The following is a 16,546-nucleotide window of genomic DNA, read 5'->3' as shown; positions in this document are numbered from 1 at the left end:
TAATTCTTCCCTAGTGCATTCATGTCACCCTATACTAAACTAACGCTAAACTTAAACTCCTCGCACGCGCGGGTGTAAAATAGTAATCCCAAAAGCAAAAACGCGGGCTAAAACCTAAATTAAAACTCAAAAATAGTCACTGATGTCGTATCAAAATTCAAAATTCAAGTCGTTCACTTTAGATGAATCATTACAATTTCTGCTGGCAATAACTACCGCTTAATAGACGGCGGGACATAGGGGGAAACCTGGAAAACCGCCAGTAACCTACATAAATACATACATACACCTGGGATGATGGAAAATGTATATATATTTGTATAAAACCTATATAAGTTTTGTTATATATATGAAATGAATGTATGTAAAATTGTGTGTATTAATTAAAAAGTGTAAAAAGCAGCTGCTACACGTCCGACATCCTGCCACTGTTAAAAGGTTTCATCACCTCCACCGTCTACCGTGCCATTCTCTATGGTGCAGAAATATGGGCCTCTGCTGCACATACAAACCTTAAGCGGGTGTACACTGCTTAATACTGGCTACTGAAATGGGCGAATAACAAGCTTCGGGCTACCTCCCGCTACCACAACCACCATGATGGCACAAGCACTCGACATCCCGAGGTTGAAGTTCCTGATCGTTGAAAAAGAGGCTGGTCTTCACAGCCAAACTCATCTCAGGCCAAATATCATCTCCAAAATATTTGGAATGCTTGCTCTTGGAGGATTCCACAGCCAAGCCTAAGGTCGGTACCCAGCACTCGTGGCTCACCACAAACAGGCTTGTACTCACCGAAAGATTTTCTGCCCAAGCAGATGCTCGCTGCCCTCAAACCGTGTGGGACGCCGACATCGATACCATAATAAGTAAAAAGAAGGACAGACACAACTTTATCAAAAGCTCTTGAAACCTGAATCACTGCCAAGTTGTATTTTGTTTTTTCTTTATTTGTGTTCAGCTCCTTGTTTTTTATGATGTATTTTGTATTTCTTTTTTGCATTTTGTAATCTGTATTTTTGTAGCCTTTTGTATGTGTTCGCTATATTTTTGTAGCCATTTGAATTTGTACTTATGTTATCTATATGTGAACCCCTGGCGCTCGTCGCCGTGATGGAATATTGTGCTGTAAAATCTACTTCACAATAAAGATTTATTTATTTATTTATTTATTTTATAATATTTTTATTGTGCACGAGGAGCATCTTTATTAACGACACGAAGTCGAAATTCAAAGAAGTGTCATCGCACTTTCGTTTTGGTCTTTTATTAGTCGGGTTCCTGTTTTTTGCACTTCGATTTTGGGGGGGACAAAAGTAGACTACGATTGTTTCATCCTCACTTTGAAGGGTGTTCGTTTTTCATCGGGCGCAGTTTGCACTACTGGAAGTACTTTCTTCTCGTTTTTGAAGTTCCTTTTTTTCAACCACGAATCCCTGCGTGGTCTCATATTTTTAATAACAATATTTCGATAATCATCAAAAAACAATTTTAAACGACGAATTTCAGTTTCGTTATGATATCGGTACACTTCCTTCAACCCGTGTACTCAATCCAGGTGGGAGATAGTGGTGAAAGCCATGTTTAGTCTCTAGAGCAAAATTTCCGGCATCTCCCCTCCCCCCATACTTCTCCCTCAGCCCATGCACGGTACTAAGTACTATAGGTTTTGATACCTTTCGTGTTTGGGGTTTTCATAAAAAAGAAATCTATTATTAGATGACCCCATCTCTACTTTTTCGTACGTGTGTCGTGACCTCTACGCACACTTCACCGCGCAAAGCCCGCCAAATGAAGTGTTCCCCGGTCTATTTGATTAATTGATTGATTATTAGTCGATGCCACGAATATATTTTTAAAGACCGAAACAAAACGACGTTCAAAATGACAAAAGTGGGGTTCGCTTCGAATATGCAAAAATTATTTGTTTTAGTTTTTAAATTATTAATTACAATTTTTCGGAGAACACTTTGGGGAACGCTGCACTAAAAAAGGCATTTTTTGTTCGCTGTTTTGGAAATTCGATAAACAATACCCTCCTGGCAGTTTGCCGTCCCGGGGTGGTTTCCTTATGGAAATAAACAGATAATAATAAGAAGAAGAAGAAGAAAGGCGAGCTTTTCTCGGGAGCCCGGATTTTGTTGCTCGCGCATTTTTGACCGTTGTTTCGGCATCCAGGAGCCTCGCCCGGAAGTGGGGGGAAACATTTCGGTACAGACCGAAGGTCACCGCGAGGCCACAGTCAACCCTACCGTTACTTCGGTTTCGTGGAATTTCCCGTTATCGAACACTTCCGGAAGGCCACGGTTTCACGGTATCACGTGCACGGAAAAACGCGGCGAGAAAACCTGCAGTTTGGGTGACCTTACGACTCTCGGTTCAGATTATCACTTTCTGATTCAGCCCCCCCCCCCTTCAGCGAATGTGGGGCGTTATTATTTGCTATCGCTCGCAACACCGACTAATGACATTCGACCTCGGTAGCCCTGTCGGATAAATTACGCACTGCCGGACAGGTCGACGACCAACAACCTCCAAATGGCACCCAACCGCATCATCAGAGAGAGAGAGGGAGAGAATCTTTGTTACAACTAAATGAATACAATGTACGTAGATGTAAGTGAAGTTGCAACTGTCCCGTCATGGACAGGGGCACACACCAGAATAGATAATTGATAATGCACATGGATTATAGATAATGCTCACGTCAGGATATACAGTGCACAATGCACACTTTAAAATTAAAAATGTCATTACACTTCCTCACATTACGCAGTGTTTACACGTGACATCGTACGGTTATATTTACAATAAAATTTACAATAAAAATATCTTATTTACACTTTTATTTAGATTAAAAATATTTAATATCCATGAATGGCACTTGTCTGTCAAACGAGTTCTGTCGTGGCACAGGAGAGCTTGGCGGATGGTGTGGAGGGCGTACAAACTTCTTCTTATTCCATTCTGGGATTGGAGCGAGCTGCTGACACTTCTTTCCTGTAGGTTTTATTGCTGCAAAACCTCTGCAAGTCGGCGTCCAGGTGCTGTACTTCCGGTAGCATTTGGTTTGGGAGGAAGCGGTCTCAGATATGAAGCCACCGATTCCCGAAGTTCTGGCTTCGGCATTCGCCAGTAACACGAATCCCAAATGGACAGTGTTGAGATCTGACCCGTGATAATTTTAACTGTATCTATCAGTCGCTGTATTTCCACTGGGGATGTAGCGACGTAGATAAGGCTGTAGTTCTGTCCTGTGGTGGGAGACAAGCTTTCCAGTTAGCTCATTTAAGGAGCCAAAATTCTGCAGCGAAGATTGTTTTCTTCGTTGTAGTAGCTGCTGATGCCCACACTTCAGCAGCATAGAGGAGTGGAGAATAGATTACTATTCTGAGTTTTGGGGCTATTATTGCAGGGGTTGGTCTGAGAGAGAACACCACTAGTTTTGTTTTTTGTGGGTTGATTGAGAGTCCATACTGTTTGAGGTAAGAGGCAACGTTGATGAGACTATTATGAATGCTTGCTGTAGATTCAAGGTGATTGTTGGAAGCAATAGGCGTTACAATTTTTATGTCATCTGCATACGTGTTGATTTTCTCATTGTTACGGACAAGAGGCGCAATGATGGCTGTAAATAATAAGCCAGATAGGACTCCTCCTTGGGGAACACCAGCAGAAATTGCCTTCTTGTGCGATTGTCCATACGCATCGACTTGTAGTACCCTATCGTAGAGGAGTGAAACTATGAACCAGAGGATATTACCTTGGATTAGATAGTGGTCTTCCAGTAAGTGGAGGAGTGCCGACACGTCGATGGCGTCAAAGGCAGCTTCAATATCCAGGTACGTGATTGCGAGTTGCTCGCAATCCAGATCTGGTGTAGCTGCTGCTTTAACAGGAAGGCAATGTGTGGGTAGCAAAACCTTTTCAAGAGTTTTTAACAGACAAGAGGCAACTGATATGGGTCTGAAATGGCTGACATTTGTGGCAAATTGGTTTTTGGGGATAGGGTACACTCTGTATTTATTTCACTGGGGTGGGAAATAATGCTCAGCGGGGCATCTGTTGTAGATCGAGAGAAGAGAGCCTATGATGAATGTGCTTAAGCATTTGATCATAAATTGTGGAATTCCATCCTCCCCAACAGTGGCTGTTGTGGGAAGGGAATTGATGGCACGTATGAGCTCCTGTTCCGTGATCTGGATAGTCCCTAGGACATCTGAAGGGTTTTCATAGTCAGGCTGGACAACTGTAGATGGGACTGTGGTTGTATTTGAAAATCTAGCGATGTATTTGAGCCATTCTTGAGGATCAAGCATGTGATTGAATCCACCATGTGGAGCAGCATAGAATGGCTTTCCTTTCTTCAGAGTGCGGTTAAGGTTCACTTGGATTGCGTCAGCTTTCTTTCGATTAAAATGGGCCCTGGCACGGGAAAAGGCGATTCTGTCTTTACTGTCATTCGTATGCTTCCATTTCTTATGTAGGACTTGTTTCATTTTGAAGCTGTTGTTAAGATCAGCAGTCCACCACGATCTGGAACGGGAAGTTACTGTTACTCGTTTGGTGGCAGCATAGTCGGTGACGGATTTAATCCATTCAGACAGGAGTGTCACTGCAAGGCTGAGGTCGCAGTCAATGAGGACATCCCAAGGAATGCAAGATGCTGCTTCTACACAGAGTTGAGAATTAAGGTATTTAGGTGCTGAAACGTATTTGACTATTTTGTTGTCAGGGATGTTGAAGTTTGGCACCTGCAATGACCATGTCAAAACTATGGGCTGGTGATCAGACAGGAAGAATGCGATGGGATTATCCTCAGCTGTGCATGGTGTTGAAGCAAAAGCGAGATCCAGTAGGTTCAATCCCCTGGTGGGTTTCTCATTGACCCGTATCATGTTGATGGATTTGAAGAACTCGCAGAGCCTGATAAAGAGGTGATGTCGGTTTGGAGGCAGATTAAAATCACCACAAACAAGGCGTTGTGCAGACGGACGAAGATGGTTTAAGAGCCAATTCCCTAAATCTTCAATAATTTCAATTGTAGGCCCTGGGGGAATATACACAGATGCGATATCAATGTGGCTGGAGTGGAAGCGTAGCGAGACTATAATCGCTTCGAAATCTTCAGTTGTAGTTGAGGTCGAATTCTCATATGAGAATAGGGAGGTGTTGTACAGTATGGCTACTCCACCGCCTCTAGATTGCTCCCTGGATGCAGACAGCATGTTGTAACCAGCAACAGCTGAGCAGAAGAGTGTATCTTGATTAGGTTGAAGCCACGTTTCTGCGAGGCAGACCACATCAGCGACTTGGGAGAGGAAGATCTGTTCTGCTGAGTCTAGTTTGTTCCTAATGGACCTGATATTTTGGAAGTACACCCTGATGACAGGTGTTCGACGAACTTCCGTCCTGATTGGAGGTGTTCTGAGTTGGCGTGTTCGAAAGCGAACGGCTCGACGTCCTGACGAAATATGGACTGGTATTTTATGGGGTTCATCACCTAGGGGACTCAGGATACTCTTATCATGGCGGAGTGGTGCCTTAACTGTGGGGTTTGGCAGAGCAGTGGTACGAAAGGAGGACTGTTGAGATCTTTGGAAGTTGTCCGGGAACAAGTCCAGTCAGCTGTGCGTAGTGATGTTGCAGACTTGGTTTTGGTGCAGAAGTGGAGGTTGGGGAAGGTGACTGGTTCTCCTATTATAGAAGGGTCGAATAATGGTGCTAATAGGCCAGATAGATTCGGTTCCAATTAAATCGAACAGGTCCTGTGCGCATTCAACCCTGAACGATGCGCAGCGGGGATTCCTGGTGTGAAGTTGCTGCACCTTTAGTCGAAGGTTTAGTTGATCACGTAGAACCTCAGCAACATGGTTTGCTGTGGTATTTGGAGCTAAGCGAGATACGAAAAGTCCACTAGAGGATCTGGACTTCTGCCGTCTGGGAGGTGTGTGGGAAGGCTGCAGTTTGGAATTGGTCGATGGGCCAATTCGAAGCCATTCACGTGAAGCCGTACTTGTTCGTTGGCTCACTCTGAGGTTCTTACTTGTACTTTCCTCTGGTTGCATGGGATAGGATGGATATGCATTGGGGTGAACTGGGAGTGGAAATTGTAATGTGGAGGAATCCGCTGGTTCGAATATTGAATTCGCTCCGACACTTAATCCCAGGCCTTGTGAATATGAGAATTGCGAATGAGGTATGACAGGACAGGAATTGCCAAGAGTCGGGTGTGAAGGTGGAAATGATGACTTTTGCCTCATTGGCATAGAGGTAGAGAATTCGTTATTGCAAGTAAGAGAGTTTATACATGCGGTGCCATTGACCGTTGGTGGAGCCTGCTTCTGTAATTGTGGAAACCTCTCTTTTGTTGAGTGGTGATTAACATCAGTTGCCCTTTTCAGGTTCTTCTTGGGCGCACGTGAATGATGCGCTTTTGTGGATGGTTGTTGTCCTTTCCCATCTGTTTTTAGAAGCTGGCTGGAGTGAGGAGATGGCGCTCGACGAAATCCTGTGTTTAGCCGTTTTTCAGATTCGTTCCTACCTGGAGCTTCTGATGGAGGACTGGGAATTGATTTTTTTCTACATTCGGGACAGACTGATACTGTAATGGCCTTTGGGTAATTTTTATATAATCTACAAAGTTCGTCTGAGTTCAGAAGGTTAGTGAGTTTGCTCGGATCTGCTAGCTTACTCAGTTCGATCTTATTATAGATATCAAGGAGTATAAATTTCATCTCCTTGTTTTCTTTGTGTAGCACTGTGATGTCGTCTTGTAGCTCTGCCAGTTGTGCTTTTGAGATTTCATTTCCATGATCTATTTTCGCTATTGCTTCTGATGAGGGTGTCCTGAAGTTAAATAATTTAATAATTAAATAGCTCTTTGGATCCCCTAAACTAGTGTTCCTCGAATAAAAGAAGTTTGGAAACGCTGTCTTAGTGGAGAGCAAGAAAATAAAGTTCCACTCCTCGTCCAAAGCAGGAGTTGTTGGAATGCCAAAATTTTAATAGGGCAAAAAACGGCAAAAGCAGAAAAATGAAGAATTTAAAGGCTGAGGGAAGTGGCGCAGTGGAGATTTCAGTTGCCTCTTCGAGTGTTTGCTTCGTTAATTGATCTTGCACTCCTTTTATAACGCTAGGAAGTCGCCAGGCTGCCCATTATTCTCTGACCGGTCTCCATCAGGGTCGCTTCACGAAGCTCAGACGACCCTGACGGAGATCTGCCGGAGAATAATGGGCAGCCTGGCTACCTCCTAGTGGTGTGTGCGGGCAACGTCGGGTCCCATTTCGGTGCGCTGAACTCAATTTGTGAGACGAGGGGAGTGACGGCAATTTACAGTACGATTTAACAGCGGTTAAAAAAGGAGTAGATTGGCTTTGTCTCTTCTTTCTTCCAGCGTTTCAAGTACAAAGAGTACACACCACTCTCGGTAAGACTTTTCATTCTTCTCTAATCCACCTTGAAACGGCCCAGAAATCCGTTCGCATTGCTTCGAAACACTTCGTGGGTCAGACGACTGGAGAGGAAAGGGGAGTGGCTCCAAGAAAAGATCAGTTCAATCGGATCCGTAACTGTGTCCAACGAGACGTGAACGGAAACCGATATGGATCCCTCGAAGACTAATTAAGAGGGAAGTGAGGCCCCGAAAATGCACGTGTGTGTGTGTTTTAACCCCAATTAAATGCGACACACGTTTTCCCAAAGACCATTTCGTGAAGTAACTTCGAAGCATGTCGAACGGATTTCTCCGCCGTGTCAAAGTGGAATTGAATTCAACGAGGAATCTTCCGAGTACTCTTTGCACTTGAAACGCTGCAAGAAAGAAGAGACAAAGCCGACCTACACCTTTTTAACCAGATGGTAAATCATACCAGAAACTGTACTGCAGATTCGAAAGCAGTACAACTCGCGATCGTTGATCCAGACAGACGGACTGCCTCACCCCATTTCGCACTCCACTGCCAGACTGACGAAACTGGGAGAACAGGCAGTACCCGATAGCACCCGTTTGTAGTATAAATAAATAAATAAATATAATGTTTATTGTGTACAAAAGGATGTATCCAATTTACCCCTCACAGCAGGAATGCCACGGGCTTCACATTGATTGGTGGACAATGTGATGGACGGGGCCCACATCGAAGTTCGAGTTCATCCCCCAGGGCCAATAATGTAATAAGTTTCAGTTAAATTATTCTCAATATACTCATAAAGATATTATTATGCAGTATTTTTGTCATTATAAACAATATTGTACAGACATCCTTTTTTAAATTTTTATACTTCCCACATTACTGTGCAGTTTGACTGGTTGAGTTTAGGTCATCGAGGATCTCTCTCTCTCTCTTTCTCTCTCTCTCTCTCTCTCTCTCTCTCTCCGGTATTTGCAATCCTCGGCGAAGGATCCCAACAAAGCAAAGTAGTACCCAATACAGCACGATGGGGGGAGGGGGGGACAGGGTTGTCAATCCGAACGAACCGTCTCGACCGGGAACAGAATTGTACAAAAAAGACTTTTTCAGAAAGTGGGCGTAAATTCGACTCAATTTCAAATCATTTGTGGGTGGGCGGGGGGGGGGTGAAATCAAAGATGATTGTTTATATATTTAGTTATTGTTTTATTGTTCTTATTTTTATTTCGTTTTGTTCCCTATTATGTGTTTGTCCACTTTATTCTTATTTCCCCCACTTACGCATCTGACTTTACTTCCTACGAGAATTCCAGATTCGAGGGAACTTCTCAATTGTGTATAATTCCCTTCGGAAAGGCTGGGTGTTCAAGAATAACAACTCACAAATTAACAAACAATAACAAAGTTTATTTACATATACATATACATATATATATTTATACATATACATATATATATATATACAACATAATTTTGTGTTTTTATTATTTTAGTTCGTGTCTAATTGATTGTTTTTAATTTGTCCCTTGCTACGTTAATGTCATTGCCATGGGCAATTGGACTATAATACGTGCTTGATATATTTTAGTTTGATAGCTTAGATTGCTTAAATTTTGGTGTTTATTTTCTATAGGGTATTAAGGTGTATCCTGAACAAGAGATTTGGTTAGCGTTTTTAGTCTAACCTATTCCTAGGGGTTTGTGGTGGTGTTCAAATTATATACTATCTAATGAAGTCAGTTATAATTATATTTATTTAACTTTAATTAATAATGTTAATCAATAGTAACTAACATTCCCTTACCTGGTCATCTATCCGCTACTTCATCTGGGGCTTTGAGCGGCTCGATGGCCAGTTTTAAAGGAATGTCTCATAATTACCCGTTTCTGTTAACTCCTTATCAGTTTTGCCTTATTAGTGAGATTATTTTGCTCTTTTAGATTATTTAATTCATTGAAAAAGGATAGTTTTATGTCAATTTGTCTTTCAGTTTAATTTTAATTTTTGAAAATGTTTTATTCTTAACTTCGGATTCGGCAAACTGGTGGAGGAGAAACAAAGCCCAACGGGTAATTATCGGAATAATCGGATTTATCGGAATTATCGGAAAAATCGGAATGTAAATAAAATACAACCAAATCACGTTTTTTTCAAATAAATTTTCACCACGGAGTTAAAACGGACCCCCCCCCAGTACTCAGCCCCCACCCCGGCTGACGTAGGAATCAGCCCACTGATCGGATGACTTGCAAAAATATCACCCAACAACAACATCAAGCAACAGTAGACGCGACTGCGCACTCAAAACCAAACCAGGGATAAAACAAACAATGAACAGGGCTAACCCCTCATTTACCGAAAGACCACCACCGGACAGATAAGTATAGCTCCACTCGATTATTCCGATAATTACCCGTTGGGCTTTGTTTCTCCTCCACCAGTTTGCCGAATCCGAAGTTAAGAATAAAACATTTTCAAAAATTAAAATTAAACTGAAAGACAAATTGACATAAAACTATCCCTATTCAATGAATTAAATAATCTAAAAGAGAAAAATAATGTCACTGCTAAGGCAAAACTGATAAGGAGTTAACAGAAACGGGTAATTATGAGACATTCCTTTAAAACTGGCCATCTATCCGCTCAAAGCCCCAGATGAAGTAGCGGATAGATGACCAGGTAAGGGAATGTTAGTTACTATTGATTAACATTATTAATTAAAGTTAAATATTAAAATTATAACTAACTTCATTAGTTATTATATAATTTGAACACTACCACAGACCCCTAGGAATAGGTTAGACTAAAAACGCTAACCAAATCTCCTGTTCAGGATACACCTTAATACCCTATAGAAAATAAACACCAAAATTTAAGTAATTTAAGCAATCAAACTAAAATATACAACATAATATACAATTGAATAAAAAAACATGTAATATGCATGCAAGGTTAAGTCAAGGATACCTTGCATATATTATTCTTATATTAACAATCAATATGCTATTTTCTTCATTATACTCTGTGATCTCGCCATTCTGTTACAATACACTGAAGACTAATCTTAACTTTCTTAAAGTCTCTGTTTCTTATTAGTCTTTCAGTTAGATCAACAATTCTTCATCAATACAAACACTATATTCTATTATCTATCCTCAGAACATTCAAATATTCTCACATAAAATTTACTATATTCAATTATCTATCTTTAGAACATTCCAAGATTCTCACTATACGCTTTATTATCCTTCTAACACATTATAATCATCTGAACAACAATTTAATCTATTACTCATCCTTCGTTTCTCTGGCATTTTACAATAACCTTTTTGAATTAATTAAACTCTGTTAGTATTTATATAATTTACTTAGGAGATAATTGTTCTATCAATTTACTTCTAGTGCTATCTCTGTTTTTCATTAATTAATCACTATACTGTTTCACTAACAGTCCTTCTTGTTAACTTACAGTACCTACTATTATCCTTTTTCTTTCCTTCCCAGGGAGGTTTCAAACTTCCCTCTTTGGCTCACTGAGGATCTCCTTCATCTGCTTTCACCTGAATTTTGCTACAGATACTTTTTTTTTAGGAACTCTTGGCTGCATGGGACTGGCATTCTTTTTCCACCTTATTCAGGCTACTATCCATTCACTTCTTCCTTCCTTCTCAGCGAGCTACTAATTTCGCATTTTCGCTCCTTTCTCTCGAGCTAGTGATTCTGCGGGTTTCGCTCCCTTTCTCTGCACCTTCTTAAAACCCATCACAAGGAAAACTCATAGGGCATCTCACACTAACTCCTTCTCCACTCCACTTTATTAAAACTCATTGGGTGCTACCCTCGTTTTTCCGCTCCACCTATTAAGAACTTTTTCAAGAAGAAAACTTCCCAGGGCGCAACCCTGCTCCTTTCCCACCACGACCAAACACTCCACTGTTAATTGACACATATTTCCTACCACAACAGAACCCTCAACTGTCCATGTTACTAACTCGTTTTTACTTATCTCGACGAACATCTCGACTGCTGAGTCCGCTGACTATTTCATTTTCCCTAGCACCAACAAAAACTCAACTTAGAATCCCACTAACCCATTTTCCTAAGCACCCACATAACTCAACTCGGGGATCTGTGTCTGTCTCACTTTCCCAAGTACTGACAAAGACTTCAACAGGTCTCCCCCCCCCCCTAACTCATCTTCCCAAAACACTCCCAAATTCTCAACTCTGTGTCCTGTCTCTCCCTGTCCACTCGCTTTTTGTTCATCTCCTTTTCTGTACCGCCTACGCCTACGCCTATGTCAAATCGGCCCTAGTTTTCAGTTTAACCAATCTTACTCATTTTATTAACTTTCTCTCCCCTCTTATTCGGCCATTTTTATTTTCTCAAGCTGATTCCTTGTTGCTCGATGTAACTTCTTATTTTAAGAAATTTGTAAACTTTCTCAGGCTGTCTGAACCTTTTTTGAAGTCAGCCGCTTATAGTTATACTGTAGCACACTAATTTCCCACGATCTAAAAACTTGCCATCACTGCCAGCCAGACAGACTTAAATCTAAGTCCCAGCATTTGTTTCGTTTTTACCACCTTGTATCCTCTTCAGATGTCACCGATTAAAGAAATGTCCCGAGAGCACATGGTCCACCGCGCTATTGTTTACCACAGTTGACCCTTCTACTAATAGCAGTTGCTACTAGGTTCTATTGTTCTGGTTTGCCTGTGTGAGCTGAGAGTCGAAGTGTCCCTAGGTTGCTAATAGCTTTTCACTTACCGTTCCCCTTGTATGGACGTTGTCTAATTTAATCCCTTGGCTTGTAAGGTTCGCTCCCCCATATTGCCATATTATAAGTTTTACTTTAAACTAAATCTCACTTTTCTTTAAATTAATATATTTGTAAGATTTTACATCTTACACATTGCTAACCGCGGTTTGCTTCCCCCCCCCATTCCCACAAAAACAGCGAGTCCCCTCCGCCATAAAAGGCTGGACCACGACGGCCGATGCGTAATTGTGAAGGGCGAGCACTCTGTTTATAACGCGCAGTCACAGCCTCCGTGTTGCGGGACTGCAATTGCACGAGGTGCTCCGCAAATGATCACCGCGTGCTGTCGTCGACCCCCGAGGACGAAAGAAGTTTCTTTCGTTCAGCTCGTGCGTGTGTTCGCGTAACACATTTTTTCTCTTTTCTTCTGTCCCAGTTTTCTCTTCCCTCCCACCCCACCGCCAACACACTCCATCTCGAACGGACTTTCAAAAGTCGAAGGAAACTCTCGAGCGTCGTGAAAGACCGTTCGTGCCATCGCCGTTATTTGAATCGACTCGCGCACCAAACCACAGAGGAAAACCTGCCCCCTCCCCCTCTGCGTTCTCTTTGCGCATCGTTGGGTGATTCGGGTCTGTATGGGGGAAGGCTCCATGGGCCCGCCACCATTACAGAAACACATTTGTACGTTACCACCAGTTCCCCCTTCCCACACGCACCCCCGTAGAGTAAGCAAAGCTTCGGAGAGGTCATTGCGCTACTGAGGTTGAAAGAAAAGCGTTCTGGAGATAGATTCGTGAAAGGAGAAGTCGATGCCCCCTCGCTCCGTAGGCCTGCGACGATGCCAACGAGAAATGGCGACGCGAGAAAAACAGTCGCGTACCTACGCCTTCCGTGCCTTCCCCCATCTGATCCGCGAGATGGAAAGGACCACCGAGGAATGAGTAGGAGGACGGCGTCAGCGTGGTGAGGAAGGAAGTTCCCCCTTCCGATTCGTGATGCTTGCGGAGGAATATTGTTTGATTTATCCCTCTTTTGCGGTGCCCTGTTGGCAGATTACAGCAAAAGGAGGGCGGGGGAAGAATGCACACTCCCGAGGATTTTTAGGGGGATGTTCCCTTTGAAGAAGATACGAATAACGAAGAAACGGATCTGCAATTGAACGGCATGCATTCGACTGAGAAATAAATCTCAAAAAACCGTTTAGGATTCTCTCAGCACACTGGAACTCCTGAAAGCTGGATGGACTCCGTGGGACGACTCTCCAACATGTGGTGCCGAGGTATCCAACATTTATCTGTCAACAACATCCCAACGGATATGCTCCCCACAGTTCGCATCGGCAGGAAAGGGCTTAGAACTACCATAAATGTTGATTGCCACCCACCCCAACCCCAATCCTAACCCATGACCTTCTGCCACAATTGACGATCGAGTGCGTCGGCACGTTTATCATCGATCCGCTACTCTCAATTTTTAATCGCGTCTTAACGCAGCTGCACCCCCCCCCCTCTCTGGAACAGATACGCTCCAAGAGTTAAAGAGTTAAGGACACCCTCTCATTCCTTGCTTTTGGGAACGTGCTGCTGACGAAAAATCCAGGTACGCTATTGGGGCCGATGCTTCTTGTAAAGGGCCTCTCCTCCCCGTTCCCTACTGTCGTCTAAGGATGTTTCTCGCGAGTCCACCTCGTGGCGTCATAAACCGAACCGCACGTTCATACGGAAAATACAAAGCATTTCTAGAAATATCGACGCTTTAACAAATCGGAACCCCTCCCACCCTCTTTCTTGCGCTCTGTTTTTTTTTTTTTTTAAGTTCGCATTTATTTCTTTGAACCACCGCAATTACTGTCGAAAAAAGAGAACGGTTTGCCAGAGAGGAAACTTCGGGTCAAAGAGAAATGAAAGAAGAATGCATCCACTCGTGGTTCTAAAGGGGGGCAACTAAGAAGACTGTCCAAAGGAAAGAATCTTCACGCATGTTTTTCTGCTTTTGAAAGCTCAAGAGGACAGCTCGTAAGGGCAGAAACAGGGCGAAGAAGAAGTAGAAATGCCAAACACGATCACGAATACCCGCGGAAGAGGAAACTAAGGGTAGGAGAGAAGTGCGCGACTAAAATCCCGAGCGCGTATTTAAAAGAAATGAAAGTTGTAAAGAAAAAGTGACGTTCATGTCTCGGACGAAATGTGAACCGAAATCGTCCAGCGGTGCCCACGACCCATTGTGATCACGTGTGGGCATCGCCAATCTGGTCTTCTGCATCGACTTCCTACATGAACAGATTCCTGGCAGTCAAGTACTGGGTAATACGATGGATGAACAGGGTCACGGGCAATGCTTTCACCATCTTCAGGGCTGTTTTATATACCAACTTAAATATTACTCCCTGGAGAGTCCACATTGCATCTATTAGAATGAGCAGAAGCCTGGAAAACAAGATGCATGGTATTTCAGAGACTGCTGGGAGCCATTGCGGTACAAGTAAACACATGGGTTGTGTTAGGGTAGCTAAGAATAGAAACAGGTGCAGGTATACTTGCGTGTACACCAATGCTAGGAGTTTAGTAAATAAATTTGATGAATTTGAGGTATTGCTCAAAACATCAAAGGCAAATATTGTTGGGATATCAGAGACGTGGTGTCACACAGATATAAGGAATGCAGAACTGACAATTTGGGGAGTACAACGTCTACAGAAAGGATAGACAGGATAGGAAGGGGGACGGGGTTATGCTATTAATTAAGAAATACATAAAATCCAAGGAAGTGAAGCTAAAGGACATCGCTGGACAGTGCAGTGTCGAGTCAGTTTGGTGTGACATAAGCATTGGCAGATCAAAATTGAGAGTAGGAGTGTGCTATAGGCCTAATGACTCTGATGAGTATAATAAGGAACTGTACAGGGAAATAGAGTGGGCAATAAATCAGAGAGTCTTATAATGGGAGATTTTAATTTCCCAGATATTGACTGGAATTTGGGGGCTGGTTACTCACACACTAGCAGGGCTTTTGTGGATTTATTGGATGATTGTTTTCTACATCAGCATGTTCGGGAGGCAACTAGAGGGAACAATACTCTTGATCTGATTATCAGCAGTGATTCTTCATGCATTAAGAACCTGCAGATAAATGAACCACTAGGTGGCAGTGATCACAGTGTGCTGAAGTGGGATTTACTCAAAGAGGTAACTACCATTAGGGTAAAGGGAAGGGTTATTGCTTCCGTAAAGGCGACTACGATGGACTGAGACAGTATTTATTGTCTTATTGTCTTGCCAGAATAGAACTGCATCTGAGCCCTTCCAAATCAGCACAACTGACGATAACCAAGAAGAAAGCCAAAAATGATATCCAAATCTTTGTGAGTGGGGAACCGGTGCAAAAGGTGACCTCTCATACTGATCTTGTCCTCACCTGGGATGTTGGACTCACTCTTCAGCCTCACTTTGCCAGGATGAGGCAGAAGACGTACGCTGCTCTTTGGGCAGTGCGTCAAGAGTTCGTTGGTGTGCATCAGCCAGCGCTGCTTATTCGGCACATCCTGAGGTGTATTACGCCGATTCCTCTATGCTTCAGAAATTTGGTCATCTGCCCCTGCCTCATACCTTCAGAAGTTTCTCAGTTTAGAGTACTGGTTGCTTAGATGGATGAACAGGGTGGTAGGCCACCCCCTAACTATCTCCAGATCTATCCTACAAGCAAATCTGGACACCACTCCCTGGAGACATATCATCATGACAAAAATTGTTCTCACGCTTGCACGGCTTATAACGAGGCGAATTGATGCTCCATCAGTATCCGCATTAATCTCTGGCCCGAGGAGAGCAAGAGGGAAGCACCCCGACTCCTGTCTCCCTCTACGTCTTACTCTGTCAAACATCGATTCCCTGAGGAACATGTTTCCAGCCAATTGTCTTCGGATCTTCAATAAATTAGGATCCACCCTGATAGGTTCTGTGAAGACAAGCCCTACAGGAAGGAAATCCTCAAGAACTGTTACCAGATTATGAACCTATAATATTCACCTGCTCCTGGACAGACCTTTTTTTTTTTTTTTTAACTTGCCTCTTTGTATATGACAAAGACTCTCTGTCTTCATGTAATCATGTATATTACTGTATATTTTGTACATTATTGTTTATTTAATCCTGTAAAAGTCTCGGGTCGAGCACGAATGTACCCTTGTTTATTGTACATTGTGTTCCTCGCACCTTAGTCTGTATTCACACCCTTCTGGCACAGAGCCGTCCCGGGGTGACCCAAGGTTTCTTGGGAAATAAACTGATTTTAATAATAATAATTTAAATTCTATACCAGTGGGACCAACTGATGATGTTACCAACAGCAAATTCAAAATGGGAAACATT

This window comes from Mastigoproctus giganteus, chromosome 2 (genome assembly GCF_048544385.1).
Source record: "Mastigoproctus giganteus isolate SK-2022 chromosome 2, ASM4854438v1, whole genome shotgun sequence".
NCBI lineage: Eukaryota > Metazoa > Arthropoda > Arachnida > Uropygi > Thelyphonidae > Mastigoproctus > Mastigoproctus giganteus.
The sequence above is the reverse complement of the archived record's forward strand: the minus strand, read 5'-3'. Positions refer to the sequence as shown.